An 11,523-nucleotide genomic window follows, 5' to 3' on the forward strand; every position below is an offset into this window, starting at 1 on the left:
ATAGAAAATTTAATATTTGTTATCGACATATTTATTTTCATTCAAGTGTAAAAACATCTCTGAATAATGAAATGTAATAGATTTTGTGACTGTCACTTACAGAATAGCAATATCATCTCAAGTCTCAAAAATTGTCTCTAACTTAAAATCTCAAATTTAGAGACTTGAGACTGTCTCAAGTTACAGAATCGCACGGTAAATGTATCGTTTGCTCTATTACTGTAGTGCGTTTCTGTAACCCATTTCGATCGATGTTCTCGACTCAAATTCTCGATTTGACGTCACTCTCACTCAATGTGTTTCTGTAAAATAATTACTCGATTCAATCGATAGTCAGCTGATATGTTCCATTCCATTTCCGTAGGAATGCTTGATTGAATGTGTTTCTGTAACCAAATTGAATGAAATACTGTCGATTGGTTTTCTCACTTCCATTTGAGTTGATGACAAACAAATTTTTCGTTAAATTCAAAATGGAATTCGTTGAATTTAAAGCAAATGTAAGTATATTTTTGTTAATATATTATATATGAATAGCTAAAAGATTTGATGCATTTTCTTTACAGAGAAATACGTCGGGGCGTGCTACAAATGGCCAAAAGAGGCGGTTACTGCACTTAATGCAGGAGCACCGCAGCGTTGGAAGGGGCCAATTTCAGAAACCAAATGCAAGGAAGGAGCACGAAGAGGTTTGGGCAGCCTTTGTTGCTGAATTAAATGCGTAGGGAGGGTCCCACAAGTCCCCTAATCAGTGGAAAAAGGTAAAACTAAAATATTCTTGTGTATAGCATTACAATTTACATATGTGTGTTGGTTTTTTTTAGTGTTGGATAGACTGGAAATCGGCAGTCAAGAAGCTGCACAATGCCCACAGAGCGTTCGCCAGACGAACTGGAAACCTGCCGTTGCAGGACGGTCCAAAACCGTTGGATGCCATGGACCGGGAAATTTTGGAGTTTTTTTCCAGCGAAACTGGTTTGTAGGTGAGTAACGTCTGTCAAAATTGAAAGTTGTGATTATAAATGTGATAATAAAATTGGTGTATATTGCAGACAACTGCTGAAATGGTCGATGTTACGATTGAGAATGAGGGTGATGCTACTGCCAACATTGGGTTGGACGTAAGTAACATATTACAAAACTAAAAACTAAGCTATTTAGTGATCCGTTCGGAATTCTAGGCAAACGCGGACAGTTTGGGCATCTTCGAAGTGGAGGCACTTGAAGAGGTTGCAATGGGTCAGGTGCTTGAGGTTGTGCCAAACAAACAGCAACCCAAACAGCGCACAAACCAAAGCTGTGTGGAAGAGGCGACCAGTCTCATAGAAAATCATCTTGCGCAGCTGAAAGAGATTTTGGAGAGACAGCACAAGGAGCACATGGGTGTTTTAAACGGAATACACGATACCCTGAAAGCTCTGTTGGAAACCATGACGGGAGGTAACAATTTGCGATAAAATTTGTACGTTCTTTAAATCTGATAAATATTCCTTTTCTTCTAGCGACTGTTGCATAAGGAGTAGGCGTATGTACACTGTTTACACGGGGGCAAGAAAAAATACTTTTATATTTTTCAATACAATTTACTTTAATTAAAAATATGAATTTTGACACTTCACATTTAACAATAAAAATGTATGATAAGTATATAAAGTTGGTTGTTGAATGGCAGGCAGAGTGGTGTATACATGCGGGGAGATGCTTAAGTCATTTAAACATACACCAATTTGCAAACAGTATCATTTGAAGTGTTCCTCATATTTTTCTGAACACCACTGTATGTGAATTAACTACAAAAGTGGTTTCTTAAAATAGTATTTCGTATAGCTCTTCCTTCATTTAAAATGTTATCTAATGCACCATTGTCTCCATGCGGAGAAATTTCAAGTGGATCAACTTCAGGAAGCGGAAAATTATATCTCTTTCGAATATTATATAGCGTACAGCATGCATTAATTATTGATCCTGCAAATGAGGGGTTCACCATTAGGCCACGGTCTTGGGAAAGGCACCCAAATAATTTTTTTAAAACTCCATTAAGGCGTTCTACACAATTTCGAGCTCGTGCGTGAGAATCGTTGTATCTTTGCTGACTAATACTCTCAACATTTCTGAATGGAGTCATTAGCCACGGCTGCAACGGATATCCAGAGTCTCCAAGCAACCATCCTGTGGACCCATTCGCAGTGTACTCATTCAGCATATGGGACTTTAGTGTACTGCTTTCCTATATGTAGGCGTAGTGCGTACTTCCCCCATATCTTGCAAAGCACGCCAGGATATTTAAATCAAAGTCGCACACTAATTGCACATTTTTGGAAAAATATCCTTTTCGATTAATGTAGCGGTGTTCTACTGCAAGTGGTGGCTTCTTAATTTTGACGTGAGTGCAGTCAATCGCTCCTAAGATGCCAGGAAATCCAGTAGCAGTGAAGAACCTGGAAGTGAACATAAACATAAGGCAGCTATAAATAACCATTAATCTTCAAGATTATAACACTTCACTTGCCGTTGCTTCACAATATTCTGTTGCTCTAAGGTAGTTGGAAAAATGATGTAACGTTGCGCCATATGATTTTGCAAAATCTCTGTAATTTGATGCACTATGCGGCTTACCATGGTCTTACTTATAAGGCAAACAAAATCCTGACCTACGTCCCTAAGAAATGATCCTGTAGCATAGTAATGCAGCGCTACACACAACCTAGAGGAGTTTGGAATAAATGTACTTCTTACTGCTGTGTCCATAAAAGGCTCGATTTCCACAAGGAGTACCCGTACTGCAGTTCTGCTGAAGCGGAATAACTCAAGAAAACGCGGCTCGGGAATGCTGAATGGATCTGTCGAGTCCCTTAAAGTTCGCCTTTGTATTCGCAACATATTCCTTCTGTCATGCCGTATGGCGAGCGTTATTACCAATAAACTCATAGCTGAGACACATTCAATTTTTATTTATTAATAAGAATTAAATATTTGTGCACACATTTCTATAATGCTTACTTTTCTCAATAATAGTTTCTCAAACATGAAGATGTCAGTCCGATTCGATAGATTTCTTGTCGATTGGCGTTCCATTTCTCTCACTGTTTCATATTTTGTCGACTTATGCTTACAGAAACACTCGTTCTCGATCAATCGACTAATTTGGATCGAATCGAAATGACGTCACTATAATCGAGTATATTGTCGATTCCTTACAGAAACGCACTACTGTAATTAAAAAGCTGACTATTCCGTTGATTAACTTAATTGCTCATATTAGCTTCTCTGTTATAATTATTATGTTGCCTATGAGAAGAAAAATTCATGTTATTAACATTATGTTCACAGTTATTCTTTCCATGAGCTGTTTGGTGATGTTTATAGTTCAAGTAACCATTTGATTTTATAATTTCATATACGTCTTATAAAGTTTTTGGATTTCTGCTTACAATAATGCTTTTGACAGGCTCGGGAAAACCATATTTAAATGAGTTTAAAGCAATCCTAGCATTGCTTTCACTACTTATACTAGAAGAGCTGTTGCCACAAAAAGTTGATGCGTTATTTAACCGACATAATAAAGTATTAAGGGAATTATAAAAAGTTTCAATTGTGGAAGTACATCTACAAATTCTAATTTTGTCAATGAGTTCATCAACTGAATTCTTTTCGCCATGATTATCTATAAGGACTTTTCTTATTTCTGGCCATGTAAGTGAATTTCCATTAATTAAAATGGATCTTCTAGCACTTCCAATAATTTTATCTTTAAGCTGACCAACTAACAGAATTTTATATTCTTCATCAGTAAAACTGTCTAACATTGGACACATGTAATCTATACGCTGTACAAAATTTAATAGTGCATCTCTGTTTCCGTCATATGGAGGAATGCAATTTAAGTTGGTGGAAATGAGCTCAAATTTTACGTTAATGTTTAAACTATCCATATTTGCTAAACTAAATTAAATAAAATGCCAAATAAATGGATACATTTTACTTTTTTAAAACTACGAGCTTTAACAGGTATGTACACAAAGGTGTGTTTGTATTGCTCTTAATGCAAATTGTATACATACGTATCCATATACACCTATATGTATGTACATAAGTGTGACCAACTTTCTCTTGACTTCCAATTGCTTTTCTTTCCAAGATTTGCTGCAGCGTTGATGATTCGGCCAAAGGTAACCTTGAGTTCTTGACGAGAGGGGAAAAAATGTGCTGTTCTCTTGTGCTCTAACTATACATCTCCATGCAAGCGTTGTACTGCTCTGATTTGTTTTTGCAGTGTCCTTTTTTCTTACTGCCTTCGTTGTCGTGTAATAACTTCAATACCTCTCTTGTTGTTCCTGCTTTTTATTCGTTGTTTTTTATTGATTAATTTTGATTTGGTTACTTTTTTTTCTGTTCTGCCGTAAGCTCTCTTTGAGTGCCAGAAATTATTCAAATACTCGTAGAATGATTTCGCTCTAAAACGGATTATTTACTGTTTTTTGAAACGGCTTCTTGATTACAGTTTTTTGCTTTTCTTACAATTATATCGAAAAAGAATTTTTTTAATATCTTTTGGATTTCAATACAACAAAAGTTTTAATGGAAATATTTTGTCGTTTTCATTGCTTTCATTTATTTTTCTTAAATTTTCTTTCCGAAAATATGTTCTTCAGCTTTCCTCTTTTCGAGTCACGTTAATTTCAATAAATTTGATTTTAAAACACGTGTTCTTTTCGAAAGTTATGTCTTTATGTAATTTAACTTTTATTAACTTAAATTTGTTTTCCAAAACTTTTTATTTTAAATTTTTTTCCAAAACTTTTTATTTTAAATTTGCAGTGCGTGTGAGGTTCGCAATTGACTCCCCAGAAACGATGCTGAACGTTTACTTCTTTCAAGTGTCTTTATTCAACTGACTCTTAACAAAAAATTCTTATTAGCTAAAAGCTTAACTATTTTACAGTTTATATAATAAATATTTTATTGTATAAATGATTAAAAAAAAAAAAAAATTTCAGTAATATTAATGAGTGTAGGAGAGAGTAGAGGTAATAGTGTGTGTTCGGGAATATGTTGTATGTATGTTTAGTGTGGGGGCGAACGTGTGGGTGTAGAGTGGGAGAAAGTATGTAAAGTGTGAGTGGGAGTAGTTTAAATAAGAGTAAGCATAGGTAATTAAATATAAGAGTAAGACTAAGTTAGAACCAAGAGTACGATTAGAATAAGTATATAGGACTATTATGTAACTATATCTAATTTTTTTTTCTTTTTTTTGCAATATCTTATTATTTATTGAATCTGCTATTTATTTTAAAAGCCTAACAATAAGTTATAAACTCTTAAATCTATTTAAAAACTAGACAAGCTCAAGCAAGTGTTTGAGATGTTTTGGTGATACGTTGCTCCTTAGTACGCAGGCATATCTCTTCTTTTAAGGCGTGTTTGATCGCAGGAATGTACCAAAGCATTAGCCAAAGGGTTTGGGTGATCTCGGAGGTTAGATATATATTTAATTCTGCTGTCTTCTACTTCTTTCTTTACCATAGAAATACCTAGGTCTTTATGGATATTTTCATTACGCATGTACCATGGTGAATACGTGATTGTTCCAAGCATTTTTGATTGGAACCTTTGTATTATATCAATATTAGTTGCACAGGTCGCACCCCACAGTTGAATGCCATACATCCAAATCGGCTTTATGACCGCATTATATAAAAGCACTTTGTTGTCTAGGCTAAGTTTGGAGTTTTTATTTAAAAGCCAATTTAAATTTGCAGCTCTTATCTTCATGCAAGTTATTTTACTAGATATATGTTTTCTCCATGTAAGTCTTCTATCTAGATGAATACCAAGATAAGTTACTTCGTTGGCTTGGGGTACTAAAATATTGTTCATTTTTACTGCCGGACACATTTTAGGTCTTAGTGAAAACGTAACATGCTTGCATTTTTGTTCATTCACATTTATACGCCAGTTGGCTAGCCATTCTTCCACAGACCTTAAGTGCTCGGCTAATATTCTTGATGCTATTCTGTGGCATTTATTACGGCTCACTAAAGCTGTGTCATCCGCAAAAGTTGAGGTCAATATATTATTAGCTGTAGGAAGATCTGAAGTATATATGATGTATGATGTATAGAGTTGGGCCTAAAACACTGCCCTGGGGTACACCAGCCCTTATCTGTCGTTCGTCAGATATGAAATCTCCCACTTTTACCATAAATTGTCTATTTTTTAAATAAGACTCCAATGTTTTATACAATTCTAAAGGTAGAATGTTTTTAATCTTATACAAAAGGCCTTCATGCCACACCTTATCAAATGCCTGAGCCACGTCTAGAAATAAAGCTGAACAGTACTCTCTGTGCTCAAATGCTTTTCTTATTTCGTTAGTAATTCTATTTACTTGCTCTATCGTGCTATGTTTTTCACGAAACCCGAATTGGTACGTTGGTATTATATTATTTTCGTGGAGGAAAGGAGACATCTTTGATAGTAACACTTTTTCAAATATTTTAGAAAGGCAGGGTAGAAGACTGATTGGTATGTATGAAGACGGCTGTGTTAAGTCTTTCCCAGGTTTATCTATCAAGATAATCTGCGACTGAAGAGCAAAGAGAGCACTTCTACGGCAATACTTGGTAACTCAATTAGCATTTTTGGGGTAATATTATCGTGTCCTGGTGACTTTTTTGGTTTAAGTTCTTTCATGATACCAATGATTTCAGAAGGTGTAGTCTTAAGACACTCGAGCGACTCTTTAGCTGTGTTGGGTAAGCTTGACAGCTTAAAGTTATTCTTTGGCAAATTGGGTTGAAATACCTTTTCTAGGTGATTTGCAAAACAATTAGCCTTTTCCTCGTCACTTCGAGCCAATTTCCACCTAAGTCTCGTATTGGCATGTTGGAGTCAGTTGATGGCTTCATGGACTTTTGGGCTTTCCAAAGGGAATTTTGCTTGTTTGAATTTGGACACAGCTTCTTTATATACATTTCGGTGTTCAATTCTTCCTCACCTTTGAGCGCTTTTTTTAATTTACGTACCGCAGCTTTCAATTGAAGCTGGGTGGAGGGGGAGCGATTTATCTGCAATTCACGTCTTGCACGCCTTTTTTCATTTACAAGCGTTTCTATTTCTCTATTAGAGATTTTTCTGGAGCCAAGCGGATTATATCTTTTGTTTGGTGTTGCTAAGACAGCTGCGCTGGTTATTATATCATTAACTTCTCTTATACTTTCGTCAATATCACTTCCTGTATTTATTTTGTACTCAATATTAATGTGGCTACTGACGTATTTTTTATATTTTAGCCAATTCGTTTTATAAGAAGTTAAACCCACTTTTGGATTAACGAATATGGGTTGTTCAAATAACTTTATTAGTACAGGAGAATGATCAGAAGATAGATCAGTACATGTATCAGCTGTTATAAGCGATTTATCTATATTTTTGATTACAGCAAAATCAATTAAATCTGGTATTTTTTTACGATCACTAGGCCAATATGTCGGCTTACCAGGAGATATTACGTTAAGGTTATTGTGCCTATTTATAATAGTGTGATACAGCTGTCGTCCTTTCGGATTAATTAGCCGTGAGCCCCAATACGTGTGCTTTGCATTGTAATCTCCACCTGCTATAAATCTATGGCCTAGTGTTCCAAAAAAGTCTTTGAATTGGATGTCAGTAATTTTAAACCGAGGTGGACAGTATATGGCTGTCAGATTTAAGTCCCCGCAGCGATTTTTTATAGTTATTGTTGTAGCTTGTAATTGCGCTGTAGCATAAGATTCTGACGTGTAGTGATTTAACCGTTTTCTAACCAACACTGCTGTTCCTCCATGAGCCTTTCCATCTAGGTAATTTCTATCTAAATGATGTTACATAGAAAAGTACTTTATTCTAGAAATAAACAGAAGAAAATACAATATGTTTTGAATATTTAAGATTAAAATTAAAGATGTTTTAAAATCCTGGTATTAGTTTCATGGGATCCAGAGCAAGTTTTCTATTTTAGGCACAAAGATGCACCGTTATTAAAAAAAACTCTCTGAATTTTATTAAGATAATTAAAATATATGCCGATATACATATATAAAATCAAGTGGAACTTCTAAAATTTTTCTATAGGTACTGTGGGCTAAGGGAAGTATACATCCGATTAAATCCATTTTTGACATACAGGCATACTTTTATAAAAATTTCCGAATTTCCAGATTGGCCGTTATTTTCGATAAAACGTTCCCATTAAGAACAGGGTTCAAGTATTCGTTATTTGAGAGTTTGAAAATATTTGATCCGATTTTGAAAATTGTTGGTCATAAGGCGGCACATCTCAAGTGCACTATTCGGGCAAAGTTTTATTCAAACACACCGATTTCTTTTTGATTTGTACACTGGAAACTGTAAGAATCAGAGGAATTTAAAATTAAGTTATATGGAGACTTGACGGGATAATAACCCGAATCTACCCATTATTACAGAGTGGTGAGAATGGCAAAAAGATTTGCCTTAAACGAATTTTGTTATTACATATAACTTGAGTGATTTAGAAGATATGTATATTAAACGGAATAGGAGCGGGGAGTTTTAGCCCACACCTGTCTTTTTGTAAGGCATGAATGCCACTTCCGTTGGAAAAATTTCTTGATTTTTTTTTCTAGCCATAAATACTGAATATTCGAAAATTTTTAGTTGTATTTTTTTATGCGAAACTAGAAATTTGTTCTAACGATTTTTTTAAATGAACTAAGGTTTAGTTGGTCAACATTTTCCTATTCTGATGTAGGAAAGTGATCTCAAATAGAAAACAAGGGAGAAATGCATGCAGTTTGGAGGAAGTTACGTGATTCCTCAACAGTATAGGGCCAACATGGAAATCGATTTCAGATTGGGAAGGAGTAACCAGTCATTGTCAACTTTTATCCAATGTGTGTCCATTCAAGCTGTTTGATTTTTATGCGAATAATTTATATACAAGGGTGGCACACTAATTAGCATACCCTCCCATGTGCACCAAAATTAACGGAAAATTAAAAAAAAAAAAATAAAAATACCAGGGGGAATTGAAGTATTAACATTTAGTAAACAGTGTTCAAAGAAAACAATTCAATAATTATAAAAAAAATTAATAGCAGCAAAAGACAGGCCGATTCAGCAATAAAATTGCTTGATTTTGAAGCCACTGAATCACAGACGAAATAACGGTAAGTCTTCCAAACACGGTACGAGATGATTTTCAAGCAAGTTCTGATATTCTACGGAATCTAGTTTGCCCTTTATCTGCACTATAGGACCAACACCATGCTTCGTAAATCAATACCACACCATAACACTTCGACCGCCGAACTTAACCTCTTCATTTAATACTTTGGGGTATCGCACATAAGTTTTTTCATCAGGTCCGTATAAGTTGAATTTAGATTTGTCATTCGGAACTACGTAATTCCAAAAAGAGAAAAAAAGAGGAAATAATCGCCTTTCGATTATTGGGTGTAACTTTTGGAAGCTTGCTTTCCAAAAGCCGCTGTCTAGCAGTCCTACTGGTAATGTTTTCGCCATATTCCTCGTGTATTGAAGCTCGCATTTAATTGCAAAAAAAAAATATTACATAAAATACCGTCATCTTCAATTTTCATGCAATGTTATTGTAATATGTAAGGGTATGCTAGCTAGTGTGCCGCCGGTGTAGCTATTACTTCACTGGTCTGGTAAGATAAAAAAACTGTGCAAAACGATCAAAAACAAAGACCGGCAAGACGTAGGACCTTCTACCCTACATTCTTTCAATGTGAAACTAGCAGGATAGACAACAGAAAGATGAAAGTGATGATGGAAATAAAGGCACAGTTGAGGACTTGATCTAGGACTTGATCTAGGGAAGTCGTGTTCAAGAGTTAATAGTGTGAAGAGAGAACATATTGTGAAGTGTAAGTGTGAAACCGAAACTCGCTACGCTGCAAACATGTCTACCGAAGACAATGGGATTCCGGCATCAGAAGTGGGATCTGCCAATCTGCCTCAAACATTGGATGGACCATGGTGTACCATGATGGAGTTGCAGAGTGGAAAATTGATTGTGCGGGCCATGGATCTGACTGTGACTGATGCGGGGCGGAGCAGGTCTGTGCAACTGCTCAAATTCGGCCCAGACAAAGCATGAAATGTGGATGGATACGCGAAGCAGATAGAAGCGTTGCAGGATGGCTTGTTGCAAGTAAGTGGGCCGAGTTGAGAAAATGCCGGAGCTGTCTTGGGATGCACTCGTGCAAATAGGGTTGTTGGTGTTGTTGTGCATTGAAAAGTACTTAGAAGAAGATAATGTGCGCAGTTACTTTTATCAGAGTTGCATTTGTGAGAAGTGTGTGGTTGGACGGACAGACGGGCGATAGAGTATAACTGCTTCGATCATTAACTATGAAAGAGTTGTGCAAAGTGCTGCGGTAAATAATATTTTAAAGTTCATGCAAAGTGAAAAAGAAAGCGCTTACGGCGAAGGTGTACAAAGTGATAAAATATGTGAGAAGTGAGTAGGTTAAGTAAAACAAAGAGGAAATAAAGTGGTTCAATAAAAATAAGAAAAAAAAAACAAAAAAAAAATGCGTGTATTATCACAGAAAAAGCTTAATAAAAGTGTTCTATAAAAAGCGAGTGGAACAGTGCAACGTTGCAGTACCTAAAGGATGCCTGAACCACATAGACAAAATTTTTGAAATCACCTTCGACTCTGGAGCGGAATGTTCATTAATAAAACAAAAGATAAGTATCAAATTAGTTGGTAAGAGAATTAACAATGTTGTGATGTTAAAGGGTATTGGTAGTGACGGCATATGTAGCACATTACAGATACTTAGCAACGTAAAATTTAGTCCACACCATATTGAAGTTTTGTTTCATGTTTTGGACAATGAATATTTGAAAAATGATATTATTATTGGTTGAGAAGTACTGCCCCCTGGGTTTAATGTTATAATATCACCAGGAAAATTGGAAATTATTATATCAAAAACTGGAAGCTTATTGTTCAAATGATGAGAAATTTTGTGAATTAAATACGTACCTTGTTGGGAAAGATAGAGATAAATTACAAAATTTATTGGAAAAATATTCAAAATCTTTTAGTAGAGCTATTCCGGGTGAAATGAAAATTAAATTAGTAAACCCAAGAAAAATTGTTTAAAGAAGACCATATAGGCTTAGCCCTAATGAAAGAGAATTGGTACGAGACAGTAATGAAGAAGTTGAAAAAGACACTGTTGAAAGAGACAGTAATGAAGAAATTGAAAAAGACACTGTTGAAAGAGACGGTAATGAAGAAGTTTAGAAAGACACTGTTGAAAGAGACAGTAATAAAGAAAGTTGAAAGTTCAAAGAGACAGTACAGGTGACTTCAGAGCTAATAATGAAAATTGTAATAATAATGGAATCTGCAATTATAATGCAAGCACAAGTGCAAAACAATTGTTTTGATCATGGCGTGTGGCGCATCAGATAACATAATGTGAAACCTGAATGTTTAATGATAATATAATGATAGTTTAG

At 35.3% G+C, this 11,523-nt stretch overlaps 2 long non-coding RNA genes and 1 pseudogene across 2 annotated transcripts; 2 read left to right on the plus strand and 1 right to left on the minus strand.

Annotated features, from left to right (window-relative positions):
• Window positions 1–351: 351 nt before the first annotated feature.
• LOC126763986 (uncharacterized) lies at window positions 352–1,598 on the plus strand. Its single transcript, XR_007667739.1, has 6 exons — window positions 352–500; window positions 567–761; window positions 825–983; window positions 1,053–1,121; window positions 1,182–1,440; window positions 1,503–1,598. It is a non-coding gene; the product is annotated as an uncharacterized LOC126763986 (long non-coding RNA).
• A 4-nt stretch (window positions 1,599–1,602) lies between these two features.
• On the minus strand, window positions 1,603–3,132 carry LOC126763909 (putative nuclease HARBI1; annotated as a pseudogene).
• Window positions 3,133–3,151: 19 nt separating this feature from the next.
• LOC126764011 (uncharacterized) lies at window positions 3,152–3,964 on the plus strand. Its single transcript, XR_007667771.1, has 3 exons — window positions 3,152–3,371; window positions 3,449–3,693; window positions 3,791–3,964. It is a non-coding gene; the product is annotated as an uncharacterized LOC126764011 (long non-coding RNA).
• Window positions 3,965–11,523: the final 7,559 nt, after the last annotated feature.

This window comes from Bactrocera neohumeralis, unplaced genomic scaffold (genome assembly GCF_024586455.1).
Source record: "Bactrocera neohumeralis isolate Rockhampton unplaced genomic scaffold, APGP_CSIRO_Bneo_wtdbg2-racon-allhic-juicebox.fasta_v2 cluster09, whole genome shotgun sequence".
Classification (NCBI taxonomy): domain Eukaryota; kingdom Metazoa; phylum Arthropoda; class Insecta; order Diptera; family Tephritidae; genus Bactrocera; species Bactrocera neohumeralis.